General features: G+C 47.2%; 1 protein-coding gene and 1 pseudogene across 2 annotated transcripts in view; one reads left to right on the top strand and one right to left on the bottom strand.

The window, feature by feature from the left end:
• The window catches only part of LOC135054840 (oocyte zinc finger protein XlCOF7.1-like), a 75,616-nt gene that overhangs the window by 40,272 nt on the left and 20,805 nt on the right, over positions 1-14,539 (bottom strand). The window lies entirely within an intron of this gene.
• Positions 2,440-2,558, top strand: LOC134898097 (5S ribosomal RNA; annotated as a pseudogene).

Here is a 14,539-nt window from a genome sequence, read left to right as displayed (position 1 = left end):
AGAGGGACAAAAACATCATACACACAGTTTGAAACTGCCTAGGGCAGATTCACTGCGGGATCGCACAACACCTGTCCCTGTTACATTGAATACAAAGAGAAAATATCCCTTGATGTCATAAGCAGAACACCTGTCCCTGTTACATTGAATATAAAGAGATAATATTTCTTGATGTGTATAAACAAAGAATTAGGCGAATATGTTGTACTCATACACTGGGAACATCAGTAATGTGAATAACAGGATTATTTGCTGAAAACCTCAATATTTAGCTGAAGCGTAAAGGCTTAATCAAATAAAGCAGATAAAGGTTTAGGTGTCACCTCTTCAACCAGTGGGCAGGCGGGGTGCCCGTAGGGAATGCGGGGCCACAAATTGTACGCCCTTATCACAAATCTGTATTACAATGTACCCATATAGGGAGTATACACATATGCAATGCAGCCCAGCTGGAGGTACCAGCAATATTGGTGACAGAGATTGTTTCAGAGGCACAAGAAATATTCAGCTAAAGCATAAATACTTAATGAGAAAGGCAATAAATATCACCCATTCAAAATGTCAGACAGGCATCAGTAAGGCATTAAATATCATCCATTCAAATGTCGGACAGGCAAGGTGCCCACAAGGAAAGTAGGCAGGCGGGGTGCCCGCAGAGAATGCGGGGCCACAAATTGCCCACCCTTATCACAAGTCTGTATCACAATGTACCCACATAGGGAGTACACACATATGAAATACAGCTCAGCTGGAAATACCAGCAATTTAGGTGACAGAGATTGTTTCAGAGGCGCAAAAAGTATTCAGATAAAGCAAAAATACTTAATGAGAAAGGCAATAAATATCACCCATTCAAAAATGTCAGACAGGCATCAGTAAGGCATTAAATATCACCCATTCAGATGTCGGACAGGCAAGGTGCCCACAAGGAAAACGCGTTTCACCCGGTCACGGGCTTGTTCACTTCCATTCAGAGCCATTCATTAAGTATTTTTGCTTTATCTGAATACTTTTTGTGCCTCTGAAACAATCTCTGTCACCTAAATTGCTGGTATTTCCAGCTGAGCTGTATTTCATATGTGTGTACTCCCTATGTGGGTACATTGTGATACAGACTTGTGATAAGGGTGGGCAATTTGTGGCCCTGCATTCTCTGCGGGCACCCCGCCTGCCTACTTTCCTTGTGGGCACCTTGCCTGTCCGACATTTGAATGGATGATATTTAATGCCTTACTGATGCCTGTCTGACATTTTGAATGGGTGATATTTATTGCCTTTCTCATTAAGTATTTATGCTTTAGCTGAATATTTCTTGTGCCTCTGAAACAATCTCTGTCACCAATATTGCTGGTACCTCCAGCTGGGCTGCATTGCATATGTGTATACTCCCTATATGGGTACATTGTAATACAGATTTGTGATAAGGGCGTACAATTTGTGGCCCCGCATTCCCTACGGGCACCCCGCCTGCCCACTGGTTGAAGAGGTGACACCTAAACCTTTATCTGCTTTATTTGATTAAGCCTTTACGCTTCAGCTAAATATTGAGGTTTTCAGCAAATAATCCTGTTATTCACATTACTGATGTTCCCAGTGTATGAGTACAACATATTCGCATAATTCTTTGTTTATACACATCAAGAAATATTATCTCTTTATATTCAATGTAACAGGGACAGGTGTTCTGCTTATGACATCAAGGGATATTTTCTCTTTGTATTCAATGTAACAGGGACAGGTGTTGTGCGATCCCGCAGTGAATCTTCCCTAGGCAGTTTCAAACTGTGTGTATGATGTTTTTGTCCCTCTGAGGGCATGTCACCCAGGGAACTACTTCAGAGATGACAATCCATCGGTCTCACACATTATTTCATGTCAAATAAGCAACAATTGTTGTTGATGGTAAAATTCTTTGCCACTGTTACTAGTGATTTCTAAGGTTATGTGGTATATCATACTAGTTCGTTGGTTGTAAAATACTACTAGGGTCTGCTATGCACAAGTAACGCCGTACCTACTTAGTGAATTGGTACCAATTACAAGAATTTATTATTATCTTCATGGTTATTATTATAAAATATTTTCTCGTCATTTTGGTACCTGCTTGATTATCCGTCACAATTACTTGGATCCATCAGTATTCAAACAACCCAGGTGACCGAAAGGGACCAACTGTATTTAATTCAATTGCTTCTTTCAACATCTCCTCTACCCTCAAATATCTTCTTGCTTTTCTTTCTTCTGTGAACTCTCATCCACGATTCTGGTGAGCGTGTCCCCTCAAGGGACCCGTCTCTTCAGTCTAACGTGGACAGCAGATTCACACTTACCCGACTGTGGTCATTCTCCTTCTCAACGAAGTCCTTGTATTCTTTTTCCTGAGGAGGAACCAATCCTTCCGTTTCGGTGCACTCTCATTGGTGGTATAGGGTCAGTTCTTTCTACGACCATACCCCTACGCTCACGCCCAATCTCGTCCGATCTTGGAAGCTAAACGGAGGTGGGCTGGGTCAGTACCTAGACAGGCGACTGCTAGGGAATACCCGGTGAAGTAGGAAGACTCCCTTCCCTATAGAAACAACACCAACAGCAGTATCACCACTTATACTTAATCCTACTACCTCCTGAACCTTATTCGTCACAATTTACCTATCCATAACAGTGGCAAACCAATAGAATTGTTTAGTAGTGTGTGGGCTCTTCCACTCACGTACTTAACCCAATTTAGGGCTGCATTAATACAAACACAGTTTGTACAGATCTTTGGTAGATGGAGGCACTTCATTTATCAACCAACACTTAGATAATTAAACAAGAGTGCGCCCAAACAAGAGTCATACTTTTCTCCTTGTGCATATACTATTGTTTCTCTTCTTTGACTCTGGGTGCACCGCCATACGGACAGATAGGAATTTCCAATAATTATTGTCCATCTCTGGCCTTTACATGATTACGTTTGTACTCTGAATCTAGGTCAGTGCAGGATCCAAAACCCTCCCATTCTTGACATTACAAGAAGGACATATTTTGTGATATCAGAGGAACCATCACTTTGGACAACAACACGCTATTATGAACAAGAATGACCTTTATGACAACGAAGCCTATTAGAGAACCTAATAGTTATGTATAGGAGATTCATGATTCATGGGCAAGTCTGCCATCTTTTGGATAAAACCACTCTCTACAATTAGCTAATCTGACCATATTTGGCATTTCCCCTTTCTACCTTTCTAGTTCATCAACCAATGTATTCCTATGGTTTAATCTATATATACGCCTTGTTTGTAAATAAGCTATGAATGATTGTATATGGTATAAACTGATGTACAGTAAAGTCAGTGTGCTGAACACACAGGCTCAGGGTGAATTCTGTCCTGGTCCACACTCCTCTGCAGAGAATATTGGGTGTGGTTCCTTTTCTAATAAATTCTATATGCTGAATATCATCACAACGGAGAACTCTCAATTATTATTACTTTCTTAATTTTAAACTTTAGCACACCAAAAGACATATTTCCTCCAAATACGGTGGTAATGTTTAGACGTTACCCCCTTCCTGGCTTGGATCATAGTCAGGATGACCTTGTCAGGAATCCCTCTCCTGGCTAGTATCAGCCGTTCAACTTCCATGCAGTTAAACGTAGACGCGGTTAAGTCTTGATAGACGAACGGGCCCTATTGCAGAAGATCCTCGCGAAGAGATAGAGGCCACGGATCTTCGAGCAGCATCTCGAGAACATCCGCATACCAGGCCCTTCATGGCCAGTCCGGAGCAATGAGGATTGCTTGAACCTTTTCCCTTTTTATTCTTTTTAGAATTCTTGGGATCAGAGGAAGTGGAGGAAACACGTACACCATCTGATAGACCCACAGAGTTGTCAGAGCGTCTACCGCCACTGCTTGTGGGTCCCTCGACTTAGAACAATACCGCTTGAGCTTCTTGTTGAGTCGAGAGGCCATCATGTCGATTTGTGGATATCCCCACTGACTTGTCAACCACCGGAACACCTCCGGGTGAAGGCCCCACTCGCCTGGTTGCAGGTTGTGTCTGCTGAGGAAATCTGCTTCCCAGTTGCCTACTCCCGGAATGAAGACCACCGACAATGCCACGGCGTGTTTTTCCCGTCCAGATGTGACTGAAGAATTTTAGTCGGGCTCCCACCTGCCGGTCTTCCAGGCATCGCAGTCCACCGTCATGCTGAAGGTTTTGAGGAAGCAGAGATTTTGAGGAACTGTCCTGTTCCTGTGAACCGGCAGTTGTTGGTTTGCGTGGTTTACCTCTAGCGCCTCTGGTGGCTGTAGAAGTATCTCTGGGTTTGCATCTAAACTTGGCCATCTGAAAGGACTGTAAATTGGGTCCTGAGTAGGCCTGCCTAGCTGGGGGTGCTGCAGAAGGAAGGTATGTGGACTTACCCGCAGTAGCTTTGGAGATCCAATTGTCTAATTCATCTCCAAATAAGGCCTCGCCTGTGAAAGGGAGGCCCTTCCACGCCTTTCCTTGAGTCCACTTCCACAGACACTGCCATAGCCGTAGTGCGTGCATTAAGCAAAACTATTTCTATTATGGCTATCACAATAAAATCTGCAGAGTCCTGTATATGCTGTAGGAACAAGATTACTTCCTCCTGAGGCAAGGCGTCTAACCCTTCAATCAGGTTACCGGACCATTTGGCAATGGCTCTTGTAATCCACCCACATGCTATAGTGGGTCTCTGGGCCACCCCAACAGCTGTATACAAGGATTTGAGCATAGTCTCAATTTTGCGGTCAGCCACGTCTTTTAGGTAGGCTGCACCTGGGACAGGCAATACAATTTTTCGTGACAGCCTAGAGACTGATGCATCCACTATCACTGGATTTTCCCATTTTTTCCTATCCTCAGGAGGAAAAGGAAAGGAAGATAACAACATTTAGGGATTTTAAATTTCCTATCAGGACTAACCCACGGTTCTTCAAACAGGGTATTTAGTTCCATTGACACAGGAAAAGTGGCTGAGGATTTCTTTTTTATACTAAAATCAGGATTTTGGTACTTACCGATAAATCCCTTTCTCCGATTCCACAGGGGCCACTGGAGTGCAGATACAATGGGGATATAGTAGGCAGTAACTGGGAGCTGGCACTTTAAATTTATAACCATGTGACTAGCTCCTCCCCTACTATGTCCCCCCTCTAAGCCAGTCTAGGTAAAACTGTGCGCGAGGAGAGCTGGAAAAGACCAACGTTAAAGTAGAGGAGGTAGATAAACCCTTTAAAACAGGATAACACCAAGGCAACCTGGAAACATAGCGAAATGGTAACATGTACAAAACGAGCAGTCACACAGTGACCTGTAAACAGAGAAGTGACGTAGGAGGAAAACAGTGCAGAGTGGGCGTCCAGTGGCCCCTGTGGTAGATTTGGAGAAAGGGATTAATCGGTAAGTACCAAAATCCTGATTTCTCCTTCATCCACTAGGGGCCACTGGAGTGAAGATACAATGGGGACGTCCCAGAGCTCCCAAGACGGGAGGGAGAGCGCTGAGAGCCCTACAAAACCGCCCAGTCAAACTGTGACACAGAGGCCGCAAAAGTGTCAAACTTGTAAAACGTGACAAACGTATGACGGCCCGACCAAGTGGCATCGCGAGATAAAGTAGTCACGGAAACCCCGCGGGCGGCCGCCCGCCCACGAAGTTCCCACAGAACGCGTAGAGTGCGCAGAAATGGAAGACAGAGGCTCTCAAGCAACCGCCAAATAAGCCTGTCTGATGGCCAGACGTATCCAATGGGCCAACATCTGCTTAGAAACCGGCCATCCAGGACGGGAGCATCGCACCGAACAATTAAGAGATCAGACTGCCGAATAGTCGAAGTCCTCTGCACAGAGAGTCGGAGCGCCCTGACAACATCCAAAGATCACGAATCCGGTGAATCAGCCGAGAGGGCCGAAAACACAAGTGGCTGATTTATGTGAAAAGCGGACACCACCCTTGGAAGAAACAACATCTGAGCAGGAAGCTCAGCCGTATCCTCATGGAATATCAGGTAAGGAGGCCGACAAGAGAGAGAGCGAGAAAGAGAGGGAGAGAGACCCAAGTTTCGACACCCATCTGGCCGAAGCCAGAGCCAGGAGAAGGACCACCTTCCAGGTGAGATAGTTCATCTCCATCGACTCCCGAAATACAAATAACAGAGACTGCAGAAAAGTGAGAACCAGGTTGAGGTCCCCTGGTGCCGTTGGAAGGCGAAAAGGAGGCTGCATTTAGAGAACTCCCTGCAAGAAAGTCCGAACTTCCGGCAGCAAGGCTAATTTCCTTTGGAAGAAAACCGAAAGAGAAAGAGACCTGAACCTCAGGTGAACCTAGTTGAAGCACAGCCGAGAAAATAAGATTTTACTTACCGATAAATCTATTTCTCGTAGTCCGTAGTGGATGCTGGGGACTCCGTCAGGACCATGGGGATTAGCGGCTCCGCAGGAGACAGGGCACAAAACTAAAGCTTTAGGATCAGGTGGTGTGTACTGGCTCCTCCCCCTATGACCCTCCTCCAAGCCTCAGTTAGGATACTGTGCCCGGACGAGCGTACACAATAAGGAAGGCTATTGAATCCCGGGTAAGACTCATACCAGCCACACCAATCACACCGTATAACTTGTGATCTAAACCCAGTTAACAGTATGACAAACGTAGGAGCCTCTGAACAGACGGCTCACAACAATAACAACCCGATTTTTTTGTAACAATAACTATGTACAAGTATTGCAGACAATCCGCACTTGGGATGGGCGCCCAGCATCCACTACGGACTACGAGAAATAGATTTATCGGTAAGTAAAATCTTATTTTCTCTGACGTCCTAAGTGGATGCTGGGGACTCCGTCAGGACCATGGGGATTATACCAAAGCTCCCAAACGGGCGGGAGAGTGCGGATGACTCTGCAGCACCGAGTGAGAGAACTCCAGGTCCTCCTCAGCCAGGGTGTGCCCCTGACCAAGTAGCAGCTCGGCAAAGTTGTAAAGCCGAGACCCCTCGGGCAGTCGCCCAAGATGAGCCCACCTTCCTTGTAGAATGGGCATTTATATATTTTGGCTGTGGCAGTCCTGCCACAGAATGTGCAAGCTGAATTGTACTACACATTCAACTAGCAATCGTCTGCTTAGAAGCAAGAGCACCCAGTTTTTTTTTTTTTTTTTTGGGTGCATACAGGATAACAGCAAGTCAGTTTTCCTGACTCCAGCCGTCCTGGAAATCTATATTTTCAGGGCCCTGACAACATCTAGCAACTTGGAGTCCTCCAAGTCTCTAGTAGCCGCAGGTACCACAATAAGCTGGTTCAGATGAAACGCTGACACCACCTTAGGGAGAAACTGGGGACGAGTCCGCAGCTCTGCCCTGTCCGAATGGACAATCAGATATGGGCTTTTGTGAGACAAAGCCGCCAATTCTGACACTCGCCTGGCCGAGGCCAGGCTCAACATCATGGTCACTTTCCATGTGAGATATTTCAAATCCACAGATTTGAGCGGTTTAAACCAACGTGATTTTAGGAATCCCAGGACTACGTTGAGATCCCACAGTGCCACTGGAGGCACAAAAGGGGGTTGTATATGCAGTACTCCCTTGTCAAATTTCTGGACTTCAGGAACTGAAGCCAATTCTTTCTGGAAGAAAATCGACAGGGCCGAAATTTGAACCTTAATGGACCCCAATTTGAGGCCCATAGACACTCCTGTTTGCAGGAAATGCAGGAATCGACCGAGTTGAAATTTCTTCGTGGGGCCTTCCTGGCCTCACACCACGCAACATATTTTCGCCACATGTGGTGATAATGTTGTGCGGTCACCTCCTTCCTGGCTTTGACCAGGGTAGGAATGACCTCTTCCGGAATGCCTTTTTTCCCTTAGGATCCGGCGTTCAACCGCCATGCCGTCAAACGCACCCGCGGTAAGTCTTGGAACAGACATGGTACTTGCTGAAGCAAGTCCCTTCTTATCGGCAGAGGCCCTGAGTCCTCCGTGAGCATCTCATGAAGTTCCGGGTACCAAGTCCTTCTTGGCCCATCCGGAGACACGAGTATAGTTCTTACTCCTCTACGTCTTATAATTCTCAGTACCTTTGGTATGAGAAGCAGAGGAGGGAACACATACACCGACTGGTACACCCATGGTGTTACCAGAACGTCCACAGCTATTTCCTGAGGGTCTCTTGACCTGGCGCAATACCTGTCCAGTTTTTTGTTCAGGCGGGACGCCATCATGTCCACCTTTGGTCTTTCCCAACGGTGCACAATCATGTGGAAACAACTTCTCGATGAAGTCCCCACTCTCCCGGGTGGAGGTCGTGCTGAGGAAGTCTGCTTCCCAGTTGTCCACTCCCGGAATGAAAACTGCTGACAGTGCTATCACACGATTTTCCGCCCAGCGAAGAATCCTTGCAGTTTCTGCCATTGTCCTCCTGCTTCTTGTGCCGCCCTGTCTGTTTACGTGGGCGACTGCCGTGATGTTGTCCCACTGGATCAATACCGGCTGACCTTGAAGCAGAGGTCTTGCTAAGCTTAGAGCATTGTAAATTGCTCTTAGCTCCAGTATATTTATGCGGAGAGAAGTCCCCAGACTTGATCACACTCCCTGGAAATTTTTTCTCTGTGTGACTGCTCCCCAGCCTTTCAAGCTGGAATCCGTGGTCACCAGGACCCAGTCCTGAATGCATAACTGTGGTACTTTAGTAGATGAGCACTCTGCAGCCACCACAGAAGAGACACCCTTGTCCTTGGAGACAGGGTTATCCGCTGATGCATCTGAAGATGCGATCCGGACCATTTGTCCAGCAGATCCCACTGAAAGGTTCTTGCGTGAAATCTGCCGAATGGAATCGCTTCGTAAGAAGCCACCATTTTTCCCAGGACCCTTGTGCAATGATGCACTGACACTTTTCCTGGTTTTTGGAGGTTCCTGACTAGCTCGGATAACTCCCTGGCTTTCTCCTCCGGGAGAAACACCTTTTTCTGGACTGTGTCCAGAATCATCCCTAGGGACAGCAGACGTGTCGTCGGAGACAGCTGCTATTTTGGAATATTTAGAATCCACCCGTGCTGTCGTAGAACTACTTGAGATAGTGCTACTCAGATCTCCAACTGTTCTCTGGACCTTGCCCTTATCAGGAGATCGTCCAAGTAAGGGATAATTAAGACGCCTTTTCTTTGAAGAAGAATCATCATTTCGGCCATTACCTTGGTAAAGACCCGGGGTGCCGTGGACAATCCAAACGGCAGCGTCTGAAACTGATAGTGACAGTTTTGTACCACGAACCTGAGGTACCCTTTGTGAGAAGGGCAAATTTGGACATGTAGGTAAGCATCCTTGATGTCCAGGGACACCATATAGTCCCCTTCTTCCTGGTTCGCTATCACTGCTCTGAGTGACTCCATTTAGAATAGGTCTCACCGAGCCGTCTGGCTTCAGTACCACAATATAGTGTGGAATAATACCCCTTTACTTGTTGTAGGAGGGGTACTTTGATTATCACCTGCTGGGAATACAGCTTGTGAATTGTTTCCAATACTGCCTCCCTGTCGGAGGTAGACGTTGGTAAAGCAAACTTCAGGAACCTGCGAGGGGGAGACGTCTCGAATTTCCAATCTGTACCCCTGGGATACTACTTGTAGGATCCAGGGGTCCACTTGCGAGTGAGCCCACTGCGTGCTGAAACTCTTGAGATGACCCCCCACCGCACCTGTTTGTACGGCCCCAGCTTCATGCTGAAGGACTTGGCAGAAGCGGTGGAAGGCTTCTGTTCCTGGGAATGGGCTGCCTGCTGCAGTCTTCTTCCCTTACCTCTATCCCTGGGCAGATATTATGGGGACGAAAGGACTGAGGCTGAAAAGACTATGTCTTTTTCTGCTGAGATGTGACTTGGGGTAAAAAAGGTGGATTTTCTAGCTGTTGCCGTGGCCACCAGGTCCGATGGACCGACCCCAAATAACTCCTCCCCTTTATACGGCAATACTTCCATGTGCCGTTTGGAATCTGCATCACCTGACCACTGTCGTGTCCATAAACATCGTCTGGCAGATATGGACATCGCACTTACTCTTGATGCCAGAGTTTCGCATATATAGAAATGCATCTTTTAAATGCTCTATAGTCAATAAAATACTGTCCCTGTCAAGGGTATCAATATTTCCAGTCAGGGAATCCGACCAAGCCACCCCAGCGCTGCCCATCCAGGCTGAGGCGATCGCTGGTCGCAGTATAACACCAGTATGTGTGTATATACTTTTTAGGATATTTTCCAACCTCCTATCAGTTGGCTCCTTGAGGGCGTCCGTATCTGGAGACGGTAACGCCACTTGTTTTTATAAGCGTGTGAGCGCCTTATCCACCCTAAGGTGTGTTTCCCAACGCGCCATAACTTCTGGCGGGAAAGGGTATACCGCCAATAATTTTCTATCGGGGGAAACCCACGCATCATCACACACTTCATTTAATTTATCTGATTCAGGAAAAACCACATGTAGTTTTTTCACACTCCACATAATACCCTTTTTTGTGGTACTTGTAGTATCAGAAATATGTAACACCTCCTTCATTGCCCTTAACAAGTAACGTGTGGCCCTAAAGGAAAATACGTTTGTTTCTTCACCGTCGACACTGGAGTCAGTGTCCGTGTCTGTGTCTGTGTCGACCGACTGAGGTAAAAGGACGTTTTAACGCCCCTGACGGTGTTTGAGACGCCTGGACAGGTACTAATTGGTTTGCCGGCCGTCTCATGTCGTCAACCGACTCACATAATTCCTTAAATAAGCCATCCATTCCGGTGTCGACTCCCTAGAGAGTGACATCACCATTACAGGCAATTGCTCCGCCTCCTCAGCAACATCGTCCTCATACATGTCGACACACAAGTACCGACACACAGCACACACACAGGGAATGCTCTGATAGAGGACAGGACCCCACTAGCCCTTTGGGGAGACAGAGGGAGAGTTTGCCAGCACACACCAAAAACGCTATATTATACAGGGACAACCTTTATATAAGTGTTTTTCCCTTATAGCATTTTAATATATATATATACATATCGCCAAATAAGTGCCCCCCCTCTCTGTTTTAACCCTGTTTCTGTAGTGCAGTGCAGGGGAGAGCCTGGGAGCCTTCCCACCAGCCTTTCTGTGAGGGAAAATGGCGCTGTGTGCTGAGGAGAATAGGCCCCGCCCCCTTTTCGGCGGGCTTCTTCTCCCGTTTTTCTGAGACCTGGCAGGGGTTAAATACATCCATATAGCCTCCAGGGGCTATGTGTGATGTATTTTTAGCCAGAATAAGGTATTATACATTGCTGCCCAGGGCGCCCCCAGCAACGCCCTGCACCCTCCGTGACCGTTGGTGTGAAGTGTGTGACAACAATGGCGCACAGCTGCAGTGCTGTGCGCTACCTTCATGAAGACTGAAAAGCCTTCTGCCGCCGGTTTCTGGACCTTCAATCTTCAGCATCTGCAAGGGGGGTCGGCGGCGCGGCTCCGGGACGAACCCCAGGGTGAGACCTGTGTTCCGACTCCCTCTGGAGCTAATGGTGTCCAGTAGCCTAAGAAGCCAATCCATCCTGCACGCAGGTGAGTTGAACTTCTCTCCCCTAAGTCCCTCGATGCAGTGAGCCTGTTGCCAGCAGGACTCACTGAAAATAAGAAACCTAAAAACTTTTTCTAAGCAGCTCCTTAAGAGAGCCACCTAGATTGCACCCTGCTCGGACGGGCACAAAAACCTAACTGAGGCTTGGAGGAGGGTCAGTACACACCACCTGATCCTAAAGCTTTAGTTTTGTGCCCTGTCTCCTGCGGAGCCGCTAATCCCCATGGTCCTGACGGAGTCCCCAGCATCCACTTAGGACGTCAGAGAAAATCACCTGGAGAAAACTAAGGCGGCTAACTGAAAAACCGAAAGGGAAACCTCTCGATGTTCACACTAGGCCACATAAAGTTTCCAAAAGTGGTAATAGTGAGACGAGGAGACCGACTTCCGAGCTCGGAGCATAGTAGGTATAACCGAACGAGGGTACTCCTGCCTTCCTAGAAGGTCCTGTTAACAGCCACGTCGCCAAACGAAGCCTGTGTTAGGCTGAAGAAAAAAAAGGACCCAGTTGTAGTAGATCGTCCCGGAGAGGCAGGAGCCAAGGCTCCTCTAATGACAACAGGTGCAGGACGGAATTCCAAGTCCTGCGCGGCCAATCTGGAGTCACCAGGAGGACTAGCGCGCATTCTCCCTTTATGCGTTGCAGAAATCGAGGTAGTAACAGGAAAGGAGGAAAGATAAACTAACCATAAGTTCCAAGGAGCCATGAGGGCATCCACGGTTACTGCCGCCAGGGCTCTCGTCCGAGAGAAATAAAGAGACAGTTGAAGAGATAGTCGGAACGCCATGAGGATGATCAGAGGTCACCCCCATCGGTGGACCAGCTGACGAAACTCCGGGGATTGAGTGTCCACTCACCCGGGTGCCCAACCTGGCGGCTGAGATAAAGAACAGAAACTGTGCGAGGGGCATAAAGGAGACCCGTGCCGAACCATAAGATCCTGGGTCATCCGGATATTCTGAAGTAACAGGTCTGCAGAGTGGGTCTCCAGCAGTAGATTGTCCAGCTAGGGGACAATCGTCATTCCCTGCCTTTGAAGTAGGGCCATCCCGACTTCCATGACCTTCGTGAACACTCTAGGAGCGGAAGAGAGACCGAACGGAAGGGTCTGAAAGTGAAAATGAGTATTCTGTATCGCGAATCGGAGAAAAGCTTCAAGTGGAAGCCAAATGGGAACCGGTAAGTAGGCATCCTTGATGTCTAAGGACGCCTAAACCCGTTTTGCTCCAAACTGGCAATAACAGACTGAAGGGATTCCTCAAAAATGGAATGAGAACCTCTAAGTTCAGAATAGGCCTGGCCGAGCCGTCCGGCGTCAGTACGGGAAAAACAAATGCCTGAGAAATAGTCCTGTTTCCGATGAAGTGAGGAAACAGGGATCAGCACCCTTGCGGATAGAAGCTTCTACTTGACGTCGAAAACCAGCAAACCCGTAGTGAAGAAACACCTAGGAGGTTGGATTCTAAAATCGAGCATGTAACCGTAAGTGATGAGAACCCTTACCCAAGCATACCCAGGCCTCCCTGAAAATCCATAGACAAGTGCCCACCCTGGGATCCCCCAGGTGGGAGGGAGACCCGTCATGCGGTGGGTGTGGTGGAGGACCTACCAACAGCCTGGGCCGAGTTTGCTGAACCTCTGCCTCTTACTTCGAGATCCTTTGGTGACAGAGGTACCACTCCTGGCATGGCCTCGAAACCTGGAAGGGGCACGAAAGGACCGAAAGGAAGGACCGGTATAGCCCCGTCGTGGAGCTGGAGCAGCAGTGGAAAGATAAGTGGACTTACCCCCAGTTGAGAAGTCCAGGCAGTAAAATCCTTCCCAATCAGGCCCGTAAAGGGCATCATCTCTGCTGCCCTATAGGATTCCGTATCGGCCTGCCACCGCCGCAGCCAGAGAGCTTTTCTGGTCAAAATAATCAAAAAGGAAATTCAGGCTCCGAGGATACAGACGTCCTTGGAGACCTTAAAAGGATATAAAGCAGATTTGTGAATATGATCTGCCAAAGGTATCAGTTGATCCTGATGCAAACCGTCCTGTAACCCTGAGGACAATTGTTCCCCAACAACTTACCTGCGCCGGGCAATGTAGAACCTCCGCTGCCGCATATTTCCCTCAGGCGGCTTTTTCAGCAAGGTTGCAGCAGGAATCGGCAGCTTCTTGGACCGGCGACACACCGAAGGATATACAATTGGAGGGGTCTCTATCGTTTCCTGCTATCTGCGGGGAAAGGATAGGAAGACAAAATTGTTTGATACCGGAAATTGTGCATCTGGATGTTTCCAGGCCGCCGTCAGGAGCACATCCAGCTCATGCCGAACCCCGAGGGACGTGAAGAGTCCAGTTCCGACTCTTTCACCTGCAGCACCAGACGAACTGCTGCAACAAGCGTCTTGATATATAGAGAAATACTATCTGCGCAATCCCCTTTTATTTATAAGAAAGAAAATAAATAAATAAAAAATAGATAAACACTATAAATATTAAAATGAGAGGAATCAGGAGAAGAAAAGTGTGAAGGATAGAAAAATCGAAGAAACAACAGGGGTGAAGTACAGTATTAGTCCAGACGGTGCAGCCGATAGATGAACTAGTACCCTGATTAGCAATATTTGACCGTAAACAAAAGCAATCTTGGCGCACCAAAAGTTTGAAGAAGATAGAGAAACAGTCAGACTGATTTAGTCTAGGTGTATTTATTTTGTATTTAAAACACAACTTATTCAAAAAAAGATCATGAAATTAATTTCATTTAGAATATCAACATAATCTTATTTTTACGTCACATAATAAAACTAGGTAGTATGCTGATCGTATTAGTCTACTGCCTTATACAGACAAAGCAAAATTATATGCTGGTCTTAATATTCTAGTGCCTTATACAGACATTAGTAGATAGTCGCCTTAAAGGCACAGACAAATGTCCCGAG

The sequence above is a fragment of the Pseudophryne corroboree genome, chromosome 3 (assembly GCF_028390025.1).
Source record: "Pseudophryne corroboree isolate aPseCor3 chromosome 3, aPseCor3.hap2, whole genome shotgun sequence".
NCBI classification, from domain to species: domain Eukaryota; kingdom Metazoa; phylum Chordata; class Amphibia; order Anura; family Myobatrachidae; genus Pseudophryne; species Pseudophryne corroboree.
This window is presented reverse-complemented; position numbering and strand designations above follow the sequence as displayed.